The following is an 18,276-nucleotide window of genomic DNA, read 5'->3' on the forward strand; positions in this document are numbered from 1 at the left end:
AGACTAACTGAGCAGAATGTGAGACGAACTTGCGAAACACACACAAATGCTGGAGGAACTCAGTAGGCCAGGCAGTATCTCTGGAAAAGAGTACAGTCCACGTGTGAAAATTCATCCTGCTGTCATTTGTTATGGTCTTCCATTTATCAAACGTCTCCGCTGTTCATGGTACACCTGCCCTTAATCATTCTAATTATCCAGCTTCTACCAGCCGCCGAGGCAGGTAATTGCCGAGGAACATCACCCTATGCGAGAGAAATACGCTCGCAATTCATTTTTAAACAAGCGTCCCTTGTTTGGGTCCTTTCCATTGGCAAACGCATTTTGAAGTGCACTGCATCAGGGTCTGTTATATTTTTATTCTGACTGTATCAAGTAACGAATACTCTTGTAATCTCAAAGCAATACGGGCCCAGCACATTTCGACATCGCGCTCTCCTCTCAACAAGGGAAAGGACAACGGGTCTTCCACCAATTAACTTTAAAAAGCTTCGCAGTTCAGCCGTGACGCAATCTGCGAATGCGGGCTCGTTGCTCTAGTGGTATGATTCTCGCTTCGGGTGGAAAAGCATATGCGAGAGGTCCCGGGTTCAAATCCCGGATGAGCCCCGTTATTGGATATTATCAGCGATTTGCTTCACGATTTTTGCATTGCCACACGAGATAATTGGCAATATCAAAGAGAAGCACTGAAGAAGGAATTGGAGATAGTTTTCAATGCAGGTAAGTTTGAAGTGTCACATTTTGGAAAGTCAAACCAGCTGAGTATTTCTTCGAGGATTGATAGAGCTCCGGGAGGTGCAAATCAGCAGGGAGAGAGAGTCAGAGAAGGGCATAGTTTGCTGAAACCCGTCTCATATGCAGAATGACTGTGGGAAAGGTGTTCGGCGCGCTGGCCTCAGGAGGTCAGTGTAGGAGTTGGGAGACTGTGTTGCTGTTACACTCTGTTGTAGAAATACGTGTGAAATGGAAACAGCACAGCAGTCTTTGGAAAACGATGGGTCAGCATGTTGATGAGCGCTATGGACATTAAAGTGGAAGAACGAGAAACTAGCGAGTGAACTAATATAGTTTAACCTCTCCCCTTTTCCCGACCAGGACGCAAGACCCTCTAACGTGCATACAATATCGGCTTATACACTTCATAGGGTTGCGAATCGGTGCGGGCAGAAATTAGGTGACAGAAGAAACCGCTCACTCCGGTCACATTGTTGTGCCAAACGCTCGGGATTTCGAGAGGCAGGATTTCACCACTGAACTCATTTTCCGCTGATCCGGATTGAGAGTCTCAGTTCCGATCTTCACCAACATCTGTCTTACGGATGTGACTGACTTCAGAATCACAATCAGATTCGGGTTTAATTTCTCGGACCGATGTCGAGAAATCTGTTAAATTAGCGGCAGCAGTACAATCAACGCATGATACATATAGAAATAAAAGTCAAATATTCAATTAGAGTAAATATATGTATATTTAATTGTTAAATTTAAAATAGCTAAAAACAGATAAAAGAGTGATGCAGTGTTCATTGGTTCAATATCCATTTAGACGTTGGATGGCAGAGGGGAAGAATTTGTTCCTGAGTCACTGAGTGTGTGGCTGTCGGCTTCTGCACTTCCTTCCTGATGGTAACAGTGAGAAGAGGTATGTCCTGGGTGATGAATTCCTTAATGACGGTCGCCGCCTTTCTGAGTCACCGCTACATGAAGATGTCCTGGATACAACGGAGGCCTGTCCCCAAGGCGGAGTTGAGTAATTTCATAACTTATTGCCAGTCTCGCCGCTGGCTTTTCGGGGCAGCAATGCAGATCATCCATTCCTGTCAGTCGGCGACGTTCAGGGATTCATTCACCGTGTCAGTAGGTTCCTCTCGGTTTTCACAATTGCCTGCCAAGTCCCGGGTAGCGATTCAGAAATACCGGCGGATTCATATGTAGACGGTCTCTTCATTTTCGTTTCACTGAAGTTTTCTTTGACCAGTTCGGCTTGTTATCTCTGAGCTGAACTCTTGAAATTGTAGGACCGGTGAGCACTCTCAGTCTGCCCTCTACCATTTGACTTGTTTAGCATGAGTGACCCTACCAAGATCCAATGCATTAATTCCTAACTCCAGCCAGGTTCACTCTCCAGGTTACGGACACAGGCAAGCCTTCACATCACGACTAGTTTGTGTTCTGTTTGGAGTCTATGGATGTGATCACTAATTATAAGCCAACTCTGAGACGAATACCAGGAATGTCTGACAACATACCGAGCTGAAACCAATCATGTGAAAGTGACAATCTCAGCCCACCCTGCGTTGGCAGTGAAATGTGCAAACCCTTTATGAAGAGTGTCGTTCCCGTGACGCCGCTCGTTTCTCCATTCTGTAGACACTGAACCATTTCAGCAACGACCAAGGACTGATGACACGCAGTCACTCACACCGGGTGGTCTGGAGGAAGAGCCATTGCGTTGACTGTACTGCTGATCAATGACTGGGACGGGTGAACCACACAGGAGGCAGCGACCCTCCCTGCTAACCACACTGACTCAACATGCAGGTAGTTTGGGAATGCCTACTGGATGGTTATTTAGAGTACATTGTGGTTGAGCCCATTAGGAAAAGGCAGTTGTGGATTGTGTGTTGTGTTGTGCTTTGACCAGGTAGATTAGTATACAGGAATGCTTCAGAGGCAGTGATTGTAATGTGATCGATTTTATTCTGCAGTCCGAGAGCGAGAATCTAAAATTAGACGTATGAGTATTCCATACAGTAAGTGGAACTGCAGTGTCGCGAGTGAGGAGAATAGAAAGGTGCAAACGGTTAATATTATTCTCAAAGCCTGCATATACAATACAACTCTGATATTTGTCTGCTCTGGGCAACAACTGAATACAGACATGCCATGGGTGTTGATTTAAAGACAGACATCAACCTCGGCACGAAAACGGAAATGAAAAAAAATCTCACAAACCCCAAATTGTCTCCTCCCCTGCAGCAGTTAAAAAAATAATTATAGTGACAATAGCAGTCCCCCAAAAAATCACTGGCAGAAAAAAAGTCAGGGACGATAACAATCCTCGACCCCGTCAGTCGCATGGAAACACAATAGCAATAGCAGTTCCCGACCACATCATTCGCAGAGAAAAAGGTCAGGGACGATAACAGTTCTCGACACTGTCACTCGCAGAAAACAACAGCGACCTAAGTCTAGGGCTGGCCAAGTCGATTGGAAAGGAGAACGAGCAGGGTTAACGGCAGATCCCGCAGGACTGGTGTTCTAGGGGCAATTGGAAAGGCGCAGGATAGATGCATCGCAAATAAGAATAGGGAGAATGAGGCAACAGTGGCTGACACTGGAAAGTAAAGGCACAATAAAGGCAAAAGTGAGGGTTTATAATATAGCAAGCATTAGTGGGAAGCTGGAGGTTTGGGATGCTTTCAAAATACAAAGGAAAGCAAATAAAATTTGAAGACAGGAAAAAAATAAATGGCTAATAATAGAGAAAATAACATTTTTTCAGACATATGAAGAATAAAAGGAATGCAAGAGTGGGTATCAGAAAGCTAGAAAATGACGCGGAAGAAGCAGTAATGGGGGAAAAGAAAAGTGTCGAACTGAATGAATATTTTGCTCTGTGGATGACTCCAGCATAATGGCACCGATATACACGTGTCAGTGGGCATCAGTGAGAGTGGATAGTGTGGCTCTGGAGAAGGTGCCCGTGAAGCTGAAAGCTCTGAAGCTGTATGTCAACGGGACCAGTTGGACTACAAACCTGGGTTCCAAAAGTGGGAACTGAAGATTGTCGAGGCAATAATAGTACTCCTTCACGTATCATTACATTCTAGAATGGATGCTGATAGTTGCAAAATTGGGATTGTTACTCCAATCTGAAAGAAGGAAGGGAGGCTAAAGAAAAGAAAATGTAAGAAAGGTTGCCTGACTTCAACGTGTTCAAAATCTCAAAAGTTTAAAACACATTTAAGATCAAAGACAGTTGAGGAGAATGGGAGGATTTGTCAAATAGATCATCGTGTGGTACGGTGATGCACATTGCAAGGAAGGATACGGTGGAATACAAAGATTTGGGCACCGATGCTCAAAATTTCTGTTACTGTCAACAGCTAAGCGAGTAAAAGATGACCCGATTTCCAAAAGGCATAAAGTTAAAGATAACACATTTCTTTAATATTTTAAGCAAGATTACTTTTTTATTTCCATCTTTTACAGTTTCAAGATAAGAAAAAAAGTAAAAGGGGTCGAAGCGCAAGTTTGTGTCACCTGCATGTTGAGTACTTAGTAACAACCCCTTTGGCAAGTATCACACCTTGTGAGGGCTTTCTGTAGCCAGCTAAGTCAATTTTTGTTTGGAGGATATGCGTCCATTCTTCCATGCAAAAGGCTTCTCGCTCTGTGAGATGCTTGGGCCATCTTGCATGCACAGCTCTTTTGAGGTCTGTCCACAGATTTTTGATGATGTTTGAGTCGGGGGATAGTGAGGGCCATGGCAATATCTTCAGCTTGTACCTCTTGAGGTAGTCCTTTGTGGATTCTGAGGTGTGTTTAGGATCATTATCCTGTTGTAGAAGCCATCCTCTTTTCAACTTCAGCTTTTTTTACAGACGGTGTGAACTTTGCTTCCAGAATTTGTTGGTATTTAATTGAATTTATTCTTTCCCCTACCAGCGAAATGTTCCCTGTGCCACTGGCTGCAAGACAAGCTCAAAGCATGATCGGTTCGCCATTTCCGTTACCGAAAATAAATCAAGTAGAACGCTCACTTCAGGTGCAGTGCTACGGTAGGTGCTGAACATTGATGGAGCTGCGATGGCCGAGTGGTTAAGGCGTTGGACTTGAAATCCAATGGGGATTCCCCGCGCAGGTTCGAACCCTGCTCGCAGCGCTCACAACTACAAGCAGTAGCGTGTAGAGTGCCAATAAAACTTAACACGCTGGATGCTGTCTGAGAACTGCGTGTTCAGTTGACAATCTGCAGTTGCTCATTAATGAGGGGCAATAATAGACCGTCATGACACTGCCGATGATAATTCTTCCAATCTGCAAAGGAGCAACGTCGACACAGATGGCACCGGATATCAGGGTTGACCTTGGGTATCTAAGGTTATGAGACAGAAACAAACATTCAGCGGTTCAGAAACAGCTTCTTCCCCTCTGCAATCAGAATAACGAATGGACTTTGAAGCGTAAACTACCTCACTTTATTAATATACAGTATTTCGGTTTTTACATATTTTTCATAATCTATTCAATATAGATAATTGATTTACTTATGTATTTATTATTATGTTTTATTTCATTTGTTGTTATTATTATTATTTTCTCTCTCTGCTAGATTATGTATTGCATTGAACTGCTGCAGCTAAGTTAACGAATTTCCCGTCACATGCCGGTGATAATAACCCTGATTCTGATTCCCTGTTCAACGTGGTACTTTCCCGATTCGATTTTCATTAACGACATGGATTTCGAGGTACTGAGTTCTGGTACCGTATCCAGCACAGATCTGGAGCCGGTACCACGTTCTTCAATAAATCCTGTTCCTTCAGCTGGGGAGATTAGAGAATTTGTGGAGTTGACATCCCATGTTTCTGTCACTTCAATTCTCGCAGCATTTTTAGCTGAGATTATATACCAGATTAGGAGGTCCTGATTCAGTACTTCAACGCAAAACATTGAAAATTCCTTCCACCACACACCCCTCACACCCGCATATGCTGGTCGACGTCTTGAGTTTCTACTACACGAAAATAACCGACTGTGACTCAATTCACCTGTATCTGGTGAGCGATCTAACCGAGGGGATCATGCATTATACGCAATTGGTGATTACGTCAAAGTGAACTCAAATTTATATTTATAAGCACATCTATGTGTACACACAAGCGCAATGAAACATGCACTTGCTGATGGGTGGGAACAGGTGGAAACTAGCCAAACCGACATGCCAATACAGCCTTTTTAGCTACGATATTTTCAATTTGCAACCGAGTGTCTAACAATAGATTCTGAGTAGAAATAGGGCGATTGATGCCGGTCTGTTCTACAACTGTACGGATGCAGAGCTCCCCGTTTCGTTCACCAACGTACTTCCTTAAGTTAGACAGCGGGCGATTTATCGCACTGAGCAGAATGCTTGCGTCCACATCAGAAAACAACACATACAACATTTGTGTCTGTTGTTGTTTGAATTTCCAGCATCTGCAGATTTCCTCGTGTTTGCTATCCAAATCAGAACTAACTTTGGAATTTTAAGAATTAATGGCACTAATTTAATGTCAATTGCCTTTATAATTGAAGAAACTGGGAGAATGGCATCAATAAGTATAACGTGCTCTTGTTCCCTCTGTTGAAGGGCAATGTGTAAACGCATGAACCATTTCTCCTCCTCAGTACAAACGGTGATAATACTTACGAGCCCTGCAGCGTTCGTGTTTAAATGAAGGGACGGAAAGATCCACTTGGTTTTGTCGGTGAGGTGAGTTACTCTGATGGTCAAGAAAACACTGGGAGGGAAACGGTGGCCGAAAGTGAACATGAAAACCCTTGAATTGTCAACTTATAAAAATATTTCCATATACAATAAGATATGTTGTTCAGTCGCGGCTGGAAGAGGGGATTGAGATTGTGACTGATTCGTCGAAGTGAGCAGCACCGTCTCTGAATGCGAAAAGCTGTCGCCGTTTCATATCACTCACTGTACAGACTCCCCATTGCTCTCTTGTCTAGCGAGCGACCCGGCCTATTGCCATAGACAAATCGGTTCGCTGACCTTCTGTCAAATCAACCTCGCCAATTGTCACTGTCGCGGTGTCATGGTCCGACATCAACCAATCCCGGCAAACTATTTGCAACTACCTAGCTCCCATTCGTGTATGCAGATGTCAATTCAATGTGTTATCCAATTGCGGAAAGGATTTCACCCAAGAGTTGTTCCCTCCCACAGACTCTGACTGCTTCTGCCTCCCCAAAGTCCGGTCAATACTAAGCAAAACTCAGAACAATGTCCCATTATACAGCATTCATATCATTATGCTTCAGATCGAAGCCGGGGACGCTGTCAGGGAGTCGAAATAAAGGCGGGCGACAGGAGTTTATCTCTTCTCACCTGGGGAGACGGTAGAAGATTTGGTGGAGGACACTGGCCGACTTTTGTCCGGCAACTGCGGTATGGGGGTGGGGTGAGTATTGAGAAAAAGTCCGGGCCAGCCTGATCTTATTGAATGCCAGGGCTGGCTGAAGAGGACTAGAGACTCGCCCTTCTTTCTGTTGTCTGTCTGTTTAAAGAAAAGGAATAAACAGGCCTTTTTTGGGTCTGCATGCTACCCCGTGGATATAATAGTTCGCAATCTATGTTATCAGTTTGCCTGATGAATCATTTCCAAGTCTGAAATTGGCACAAGATTTATATCTACCGTTTATTCATGATGCAGAATTGTACAATTTATGTTTTGCGTACTGTCTGTCTTTTCCTGCCTGTAATGAAGCTGTAGTCTTTCATTGTACCTGTTCCTCACCGTCCCTCTGCACACGGCAATAAACCCGGCTGGACCTGACAACACTCACTGAGATTTGAGCAGTGATGACCCCGGGCAGATGAGTCAAGGTGATGTCGGCAAACTGAGTGAGTAGGACCAGAGTCCAATATGGGAAATGTATGGTCACCCTCTTCTACAGAGAGACAGCGTCTCTGAGTGGATTGAGTTGCAGTGAAGAGTGAAGAAGATCAAATCTACATTGTATCGATTGCAGGGTATTGTCTGTAAGACCTCGCACAGTTATTTCCAACTTTATTGAGACTGCACCTGCGATATTTCTTTTTCAAAGTCATGTTTTCATTGTCTAACAAGTGTCATACAGAACAAATAACGAATCGCTGCAGAAACAGTGTATAGCGGGTCAGGCAGCATTTGTAGACGGAAAGAGGTAGTACACACAGTGGAAAGCAGGAGAATGGGGCTGAGAGGAAATTTCGAAGCAAACCCGATGGGCCAGACGGCCCAATTCTGCTCCTATATTTTGTGGTTTTATGGCGCTGAATCAGGCGGATGCAGGTTAAACACAGACAGGAATGGGGTTGTTGTGGAAGCAATGAACACACAAAATAATTTAAAATCAACACATTAATTTACAGCAGGAAATGTTTTCATTCCCTAACCGGGAATCGAACCCGGGCCGCGGTGGTGAGAGCGCCGAATCCTAACTACTAGACAACCAGGGAAGCTGATGAAGCGCTGATCAGAGCAACATACACTATCAAATCAGAAAAATGCAAAACAAAGTCAATGGATAAATAATAATAATGAATGAATGTGATAAATATTGTCACGAATCTACTGCACAGCACTTTGCATACCGCGTATTCACCCAGTGCTTCCGGTTAAGCAACGCTCTGGACTGTATGAATCGGTGGGAAACACTCGTTCACCAGTGTCTTTATAAAGATGGTAACATTCATATTCTCTTATGAGCCCTGGGTCATTTTTGTTTCTGTCTATCGCCTCGAAACAATTCAGTAGTCGGCCCTCCGATTCCCGCGATATTGTTGGCGATACATCTGGAGTCTTGTTCCTCACCCTCTGCCTGGATGGAGGTAGGAGAAAGAAAACCAGACGTTCAGAATGCCCGAAATATGGTCTGGGGGTGGAATGGTAGGCTTTCCTGATCGTGCCCTAACAGTGGTCGAGTGTGCCGGAGCCCTTGGTACTGAGGATGATGTGCTGGTGACAAATGAGCCTAGATTTCATTAAACAAGCCTGATAGAAACCCCCGCAATGATTTGAAAGTCCTCAGGGTAGGCAGTTCTTTGTTTGCCGATTGCGGCACTCAGTACATGGTTTGCTTGCTTAACATCTGCTCTGGCGGTATGTGAAGTGCCGTCCGGATCAATGAAGAGAACCTCTCGGTAAGCAGCACCGACAGAACTCAATCATTGGGTGTTGTGATTGGGGGAACACTGGTGCGGCAAGACCGCTATGTACGGAGAAGGTGAAGAGTTAGTCATGAAACAACACCGCCGTTCCACACCCCCCCCCCCCCCACCACCAGAACCACAATACCGTCTTATCTTCTTCGAACGGTGGATCGAGAATCCTTCCGGCTGTTCCACCGAACTGAGCCATGTCTCCATGAAACAGAGAGGACAGCAGCCCCTCATTTCCCTCCGAAACTGCAATGTTGCGCTGACGTAATGCATCTTGTTTTCAAATAATTGGCCTTTCGCGAAGAAGATGCCGAGTAAAGGATGTTTCATAACCCGTCGATTTAGTCGGGCTTGAAGTTTTCCGAACCGACCACTTTTCCGGCAATAGTAATGGCTGACCTTCGCTGATCGCTGAAAGGTGCCGCACCTGCATTCCCGAGAGTCAAATCCATCTGGTCCTTCAGCAGCTCGTTAAACTGCCGATTAATTTAGACAGCTCAACAGTACGTTTCTTAAAGGGGAACTAGGGGCTTCAGATTACAGCCACAGTGGTTCTGCTGAAATACATCCAGACATTTTGCGAGCTGTCGGCAATACGTCGCGTGTATCGCCAGTGCCATCGTGGATCTTTGGATTTATAATCAAATCTCAAAATTCCTAAAGCCGTATCAATAATGTAGACATCCCGCTCTGACTTGAGCCTACAAAATGCATCACCTCGCACTTTATCTCTCTCCTGTCTATCCCCCTCCTGCTTTCTACCGACACCAAACACCCGACTCCGATCTCTCTCCCCATCTAAAATCTTTCACCAACCCCGATTTCTCGCCACACCAGATCCCTCGACTTCCCCGGCCTCCCTCCCCATGGTCTTTCTCTACCCTCCTCTATCTCTCCCTAACTCACCAGTCTCTGTCCCGGTCACTTTCTCCGCAGTCACTCTCTCCCGCCCTGCTGGCCTGAGTCGACTCCTTTCCCCGGTAATAACTTCTCTTCATTGACTGTTCATGGAGTGTCATGGAGTGAAGATGGCTTGTGAACCTACGTGCTTGTTTAGTTGAAATAATAAAGGTTACTTGTTGGCAAATGCAGATTCTCTGTTCCTCGCTGATCATTATTACTGGGGGTGATTCTTGTAACAGTGGCGTCCATCATTAACATTGCCCACCAACAGGACACGCCATCTACACAGTGTTACCATCGGGATGGAGATACAGAAGCCTGAAAGCTCACGCTCAGCGATTCAGGAGCAGACACTCCCCCTCCGCCACCTGCAACTCATGTTTTTTTTTATCTCTAAATTTATTTATATTCTGTTTCATTGCACTGCTACAGTAAGGTTAACAAATTTCACCACATATCCCGAGGATATTAAATCTGGTTCTGATTCTGATTCAGATGAAGGGAGATGTGTTAGTTTGAACGTAAATTAGTTGAAAAGTTATCAGAACCTTGTGAGACAATGGGCTGTATTGAGCTGTAATATTCTATGTTCTGTACTCTATCTAGTGTACCGTATCTTACTATTTAAGTCCAATCGATTAATTATTTAAAGCTACGACGCCTTCCTTTTCCAGATTACTCCCAATGCGTCTGATAATAGTGCAGGAGAACTTAAAAACAAGAGGACATAAATGTGAGTGTCGACCGCTGGATGATATCGATAGTTTTGCTTGGAAAGGACTTGTCAAGAACTACGAAATGAGGTGTCGAGACTACCCTGGTCATGGGGTATGAAGGGAAGTATCTGGAAAAACAGGAACATTAACGATAGTCAGTATGGGCCAGTGCGAAGGAGGTCATGTCTAACCAATCTCACAGAGCTTTACGAGGTAGTCACCAGGAATGGTGTGGAAGGCAAGGCAATGGATGCCGTCTAACAGGGACTTCAGCCAGGAATTTCTCAAGGTTCTGTATGGGATGATATTCGAGGAGTTTCAGTCGCTAGGCTTTCACAATGAGGTAGTAAATTGGATTCGCCATCGGGTACGTTGCGGAAGCAAGAGTGTGGTAATGGATGGTTGTCTCTCTGACTGGGGACCTGTGATGAGTGGAGTATCCCTGGGATCGTCGCTGTGCCTGTTGTTGTTTGTCATCTATATCAATGATCTGGATAATAATGTCGGTAACTGGATCAGTAGATTTGCCGATGACAACAACATAATGGGTGTAGTCCAAAGCGAGGAAGAGTACCGGAGCATGAAGCGGGACCTGGCCCAGCTGGAAAAATTGCTGAAAAATAGCGGATCGGAGTTAACGCAAACAAGCGTTGGATTTTGAACTTTGGGAGGACCAGCCAGGGTCGGTCTGACACAGTGAGAAATAGGGCACTGAGGAGTACGATCGAACAAACGAATCTGGGAATGCAGGTCCATAATTCAATGGAAGCTGTGACACAGTTACACAGGGTCGTAAAGACTGATTTTCGCACATTGGACTTCCTAGACCAAAGTACTGAGTACAGGAGTCGGGACGTTACGTTGCTGTGGTTTCAGGATTTATTGGGGCCGCATTTGGAATATTGTGTGCGGTTGGACTCAACTACCTGCAGGAAACATGCAAATAAGATTGAAAGAATGCAGAAAAAATATTGCACGGCTATTGCCGGGACTGAATGTTTTGAATTAAAAGGAAAGTTTACATAAGTTAGCACTTTATTCCCGAGCAGGTAGAAGAGTGAGGGTAGATTTGATAGAGGTATACAACATTATGACGTGTATAGAGAATGTATATTCTCCAATTGCCTGCGATTGTTTTGAAGGAATACAAGTATTTGCTTTGCCTTCGCTGCGTTTTCAGTTTGTGCAGTTTTGAATGTTTCATTTATTATTGATTTCGGAGGGAGACACGGATTCCACACCGGCCATGTGGATTCAGGGTTAAATGGATCGAAATGTGAACGTATCTACACTCGTTACGATAGCACTACGATTCACAGGTAAATTGGCATCAGGATAAATTGGTGTGTACTTAATTTGGGAAATTGGATTTGGCATTTTGGAAGGCTGGTGCATTTAATAAGCAACAGGAGCTGCTGCTGAACACTGTGAAATGCTGGTTTTAATTTGTAGGGTTTTAATTTGATGTCATTGTAGCATCTTCCCTGTAATAAGTAAATGACAGGTAAGTTCAGAAAACGCTCTGGCGCAGTCAGTCGCTCAGCGGTTTGTTTATATCGTCAGCACTAATTCCATTAATTATCCAGGTGCTGCTGTGTGATCAGATTAAATCGATTATTTCCTCAGCCCTATTTCTTGCAGCACTGTAACTGCAGACTCGCAATAGAGTTGTAAAGCGTACCGAAGTTTCGACTCTCCATGCGGAACACGGCTGCCCTTTGTCGTCCAGCCAGAATTCACTCTGTCTACTACGTCATCTGCCTTCTGTCAGGAAGCCAATTCTGAATCAAAGCAACCCTGGATCCCATGCTTCCTGACTTTCTGAATGAGTCTACTATGGGGAATTGATGAAATGCCTGACCATGATTAATGCACCCTTATCGACTGCCCTGATTCTTCTGTTTGTTTTAGTTTCACTTTTACAAATAATTCAATCTGACCCATAAAGGACAACATGCCATGTTGTCTCTCCGTAGCCAGACTACGTTTCTCCAAATGCTCATAAGTTACTTCTTCAATAATCCTCTCCAGTAGTTTACCCACTACTGTTGTAAGACTCCCTGATCGATAATTCGGAAAACTATCCCTAATATCTTTTGTCAACAAATGAATACCTTTTTCCACCCTCCAATCATCTAGTTCTACTTCTGTGGCCAGTGAAGATACAAATATCCTGTCCAAAAGCTCAGCAATATCCGGGATCGCTTTCCAAAATTACCTGGACAATGTCTCTTCCGGTATCAGGGAATCATCTATTACAAAGACTATATCCCTTCTGGCATCGTGGGATCATCTGTCATAATGCTTTCCAAGTTTCAAGCGCATCCTCTTTCTCAGCCTTGGCATGTTCGAGCATATCTGCCTTTTTCCGCTGTGTTCACATTGATCAATTTATTCATTGAGGAGCTTCACCGCCTCCTTGGGCTCCAGACACAAGTTTTCCTCTTTTACCTCTGACCTGCACACACTTTTTCCCCAGTCTCCTCCTGTTTTTCACAGTGGAACTCATCAGCGATTTCTCAGATCCCACTATCACTCTTTTTAAGTCCATTCTTAAATTCCTTCTTGTCTGCATTGTGACTTGCTATAGGTTTACCTGATCCTTTCTTCCTGTTCTGTAAGTATCGTTCTTTCTTCCTCTTGACGTGTTGTTCCAACTTTCTTGTCTCCCAGGGTTACTTTACATTGTCATCCTTTCCCTACGTCACTGAGACAAGCCTATACAGAACTCCGTGTAAGTGCTCCCTAAACAATCCCCACATATCTGTTGCGCAATATCCCGAGTGCATCATTTCCCAATGTACGTTCCTGAGCTCCTGCCGGGTAGCTCCATAATTCCCAGACGCTCTTTTGAACACATTCCATACTCTCTGGTCCTATCCCTGGACAAGGAAAAAAGAGGGGAGTCCTATCCTATTGTTCTGAAATGCTGACCCACCGAGAGATCTGTCACCTGACCCGTTTCCTTTTCTAATATTAGATCCAGTACGCACTGTTCGATAGTGCGCCTGTCGACATAGTGACATGAATATTTCCTGGACACAACTGAGAAATTATGCCATAATTAAACCTTTTACCCTGGGGAGATGCCAAAGAATATTGTGGAAGTTTCAAGTCCCCATGCCACGGCTGTATATGGGGTTGTCATGTTTCTGTGTTCGTCTCACAGTCTATTCACAAACGAACGCTTCACGTTGTCCTCCCTTTCTGCAGCTGCGATACTATCCCTGGTTTCCCATCTCACTCCTTTTATACTCTGTTACCCAACCCCGTCCATTTCGAAACATCTAAAACACGGTAATTCCTGAAGTCATCCCTGCCATTGTGACAGTCGAGTGTCTGTGATAGTTTGGAACATATTTCAACCAATCACGCCTGCAGCAATGAGCGTTTGTATTGCTACGTACCTGAACTGTATGAAGTCAGCAATCTTCCGCCGATTCTGCAATTCCCGGATGACCAGGCATATGAATGTTTGAATTCACGACTATTTTTTTGCCAAACCTGTTCATTGTAAAACGGCTTTATTTGAAAACTCCGCTGAATTGTCATTAGACGCGGGCGTTATCTACACAGATGGCCATTTAATGTAAACACATACTTCATTCCATTCCTCAGTTCTTCTCTGAATTTCCTCTGTGTCAGTGTATAGATACAAGTATTGGTGCACATGCTGAGTACTTGCATCATGAACCCAAATTGCTGTAGGATATATACTGGGGAATTCAAATATCTATCCTCATAAAAATAGTTTTGCGCTTGCCATTTTAGAGAACGGGCTACATGGGGAATCCAAAATAATATGAAATTAGCTGATATAGAAAACAACAAAATCATCGATTTTCTGCGTTTTTGCACCTCGGCATCTTTCTGATTGTCGGTGCCGTGCCGAAGCCTTCTGCGGACTCTATTTGCCACAACGATATGTCTTACGGTTAACCCGTTAAACACCAAGATTAAGCCGATTGGTAACAATGGTGTTAAAATGCTGATCAGTAATGTGTACCCTCTCCACACGGGTGAAGTAGCGTATTCATATGTGCCGGTGCACCGCCACGGCGTGTTGTCAATGATGACGTAAGGTTCAATGGCAAAGTAAAGCGGGGCACATTTCCCGCAGCTCACCATAACCACTGTCACGATAACTACCGTTGCTGTTCTCTCGGTGCAGTATCGTTCCCGCAGCTTTCGGCAACATATTGCGATGAAGCGATCGAAGGTAAAACTGACCGTGAACCAAACAGAACAGTCCCGCGTCACAGCCGCAAATACAAGTGTCAGAGCGCATACAGGAGTGATGAGCAGGGATCTGGAATAAATGAAGATATAGTTGGTCTGTTCCACTAAAGCAGAAACGATAACCACCATCAGATCCGCTGTTGCCATTCCAACCAGGTAACGGGTGATGCATTTGGAGAGTCCGCATTTTCCCCGAGATAGGGTCACAATCGCCGTTAAATTAACTGCAAGAAATTTGAAAGCAAAATAGAAATATGGTCAGCAGCAAATCTCTGAATGCCCCCAAGAGCACGGTCTGTTTGGAAGTGGAAAGCGGGAGTCCAGTGTGTGCGGTCTCCGTCGCTGCACTCCGGCTGGACAGTTTAGAGCAAAGAATCTAAGTTCCACGGACCGGTGAATGGAAGATCGTGAAGAACACCATTTCCATTATTCGGCGTGAAACAGTTGAAGGGATTGTTTACTGCGGTGACAAAATGGAATTAAAAGATAGAAAAACAATTTATCATTTACTGATTTATATAAGAACAGATCGACGTGTCGAAAATAGACTGGACCGTCATTTATATAAGCTGCCACGTTGTTATAAGGTCGAAGTGTCTGCACTGATAGAGACTCCAACCTAGAAAAGCTGAGACCAGCATCACTTCAGAAAGCCTAGCGAGGGGAAATAATGAAACCCTGTCAATATCGGCACATACGTATTTGACAAAAGAATAATCACTTCGATCAAAGAATGAAAATCAAAATAAAACAATCAGATGCCTGAATCCTCCATTCCGGAAACACGTTTCCGCCGACGGTAGCATCTGCGCTCAGTAACAGTGCGGATACCGCAGCAGAGTAACCACGCCACCATACATAAAGTGACCAGCTCCGGCATCTTACCGGGGACACCAACCGCTACAATTGTGGGATAGAAAATGGCCGCGATGTAGTAAATCGCCGCATATCCCATATTCCGTCAGAAGCAGCGTTCAATTGTACGGAGCGTCTCTGCTGCTCAGATGGACTGATCGGTTTAGCAGACTTTTATTGAGGAGAGAGCAACTCCACTGAGGCAATTAGCGTGGCGATCACGTCAGGGTCATTAGTGACAACCAAATGTACAAACACTTACATTAAACTATTTTTACTCACCGTTCCCGTGTTAAGGATTTGACTCCTCTAGGGATATTGCAATCAATTTACTCTAAAACAACATATGATGCGAATTTTCCATGATACCTGGCTTCAGCTATTCAAATAGGATATGCTTTTATATCTGTGTTGCTTTTAACGTAGGCATTTATCTTAAAGTCTATTTATATTGTAACATTTGACGGAGCACATTCGCTTCTGAAATTGAGGGAAGGAGTTTGCTTTGGGAGGGTAAATGGAGAACACTTCTTTATTAAAGGGGAACTGTTGTTCATCTTTTCGTTCGTTTTTTTCTGTCATTCTGGGCGGATTGAGTGATGGAAATCACAGTGACAGCTGACATGTGTTACAATAAAATACACTGCACACACTCATCCAAACATGTTAAAAGATCCACAGCGATATTCCAGAGACCCGTGATCAAAAAGGGTGTGTGTCTTCAGGAAATTAGCGAGGGCTGTGGACAGTTTGAAGAGCAGGTTTTCCAGCGCACAAATTTTGGCAGGAACCTGATCTCTGCCTGTGAATGAATTAACACCCCACACCCGTGACGTGCCATGCAATATATTTCACTTTAAAGTTAATCTCAAACCAGCCATAATTCTGCCACTATTTCTCCACCCATTCGGTCTTTGAACAAAAGTAGCAAGTGAAATCAGTAAGCTATTTGCAGGTTCCCAGGTTGTTCTATTACTTGTAACGAAGTTGTATTTTTTTCTCTCCTGATTTACTGTCAGGTATATTGCCGTTCGAGCGTCACTATGAGTATGTGCAGAACAGCCGATGTGGTTAACCTCACCTGACAATCACACTTTCTTCTGCTCCTGCAGTACACCGCTCCGTGCCTATTGCGAGTCTCGTTCCGATGAGCGGCCCACGGCTTGTTGGAGAAAGTCTCATCTCTCTGTTTCCATTGTGGAACTCGTACTAATGTGCGGCCCCCGGATGACTCGAGAAAGTATCATCTCTGCCTTCAAATTCATCCTTCCAACGTGAATCAGTCTGTAACGTTCCGGGTTGAACACCAACTGTATCTGCTGAGCGCTGCTCTGCGTCCCTTCACTGCACTGTTGTAAACTCTGTCTATCTTCTATGCTGTCAATTATTCAACCATCTTCCACATCATTGCAAATACAATAACTCACCGTTCCACTTCCTTGGTCACATCATTTTCAAAGCACAGAAATCCGGGGGTCTCAGAACAGATCTCCGCAGGATACCGCTGGCACCAGCATCCGGGGAGAAAACGCTCGATCCACAACTATCCTCTACCTTCTTGGGCGTCAGTACTGAATCCAGAAGCCAACTTTGCAAAGATGCCAAGCCTTCCGAAAGGTCCTACCCTGGTTAACAGAAGGATGACCGTCACATCCTCACAGAATTAAACGAGGCTCGTGAGACATGATCTGCCCCTCACAAAGCCATACTGATTCCCCCAAATCAGTTAATGCTACTCCAAATTTTCGTAAATCCTGTTTCTCAGAATGTTTTCCAATAATCTGCCCATCACTGAAGTAGCTCCCCCCGCAAGAATTCCCTCTCACTGGTGAATACTTAATTAAAGTCTTCATTCAGGACTTGCCCTTCTGCCCCCGACTTCAGGGGCTTGTTTCATCTTCAATCCCCGACAGGTCCTATACTCATTCCAGTCATCTTTTTCTTCACATACATCTAGAATGGCTTGGGGCCTTCCTTAAAGTTACTGCAGACCTTCTGTAGACGTTTCTAATTATCATAATTCCGTTCTTCAGTTTGTCCCCGGCTACTTTGTAAATCTACAGTCATGTCTGATCCTTGCTTTCTAATACTGAGCTCAGCTTCCTGAAGCTTCTTTCTTCATCTTGACCAGATGTTTCATATCTCCTGACAACCATGGTTCTTTCACCCTACAGTACTTTCCCTGCCTGAATGAGGCAAACCTATCCAAAACCCCATGGAAGTGCAGCCTAAAAAACACTGATATTTCCCAGGACAAATCCATTCCTGATTTATGCTTCGATGTTCCAGTTTAATATCATCATAATTCCAATTGCACAGTTAATTACATCGGGAAATGACACTTTTCGAACTGACAAGGGGCTGTGAGACTGGAGCGGGTAGAGTGATTAACTTGAAACCTGATACGGGGCAGTGTGCAGAGCGCGGGGCAATGCGATCGGCATGGGGAATGACTCGAGATTGTGGGGTCACAGCGGGGCATTGAGATTACTTGGTGACGAACGCGGACCTGTCTGATTAGTGTATGTAACCCTTTTTACGAAATGACGGTGCTGGACCCCTTATAATTTGCCTATCGACACAACCGATCCACAGACGGCGCAATAGCCACTGCTCTACACACCGTCCTTACAC

General features: G+C 44.4%; 2 non-coding genes across 2 annotated transcripts; both read left to right on the forward strand.

Annotated features, from left to right (window-relative positions):
- Nucleotides 1–525: 525 nt before the first annotated feature.
- trnap-cgg (transfer RNA proline (anticodon CGG)) lies at nt 526–609 on the forward strand. Its single transcript is given in 2 exon segments — nt 526–561; nt 574–609. It is a non-coding gene; the product is annotated as a tRNA-Pro (tRNA).
- A 4,200-nt stretch (nt 610–4,809) lies between these two features.
- On the forward strand, nt 4,810–4,891 carry trnas-uga (transfer RNA serine (anticodon UGA)). The gene has a single exon. It is a non-coding gene; the product is annotated as a tRNA-Ser (tRNA).
- The last annotated feature ends 13,385 nt before the right edge of the window (nt 4,892–18,276 follow it).

Source organism: Hypanus sabinus, unplaced genomic scaffold (assembly GCF_030144855.1).
Source record: "Hypanus sabinus isolate sHypSab1 unplaced genomic scaffold, sHypSab1.hap1 scaffold_1104, whole genome shotgun sequence".
NCBI classification, from domain to species: domain Eukaryota; kingdom Metazoa; phylum Chordata; class Chondrichthyes; order Myliobatiformes; family Dasyatidae; genus Hypanus; species Hypanus sabinus.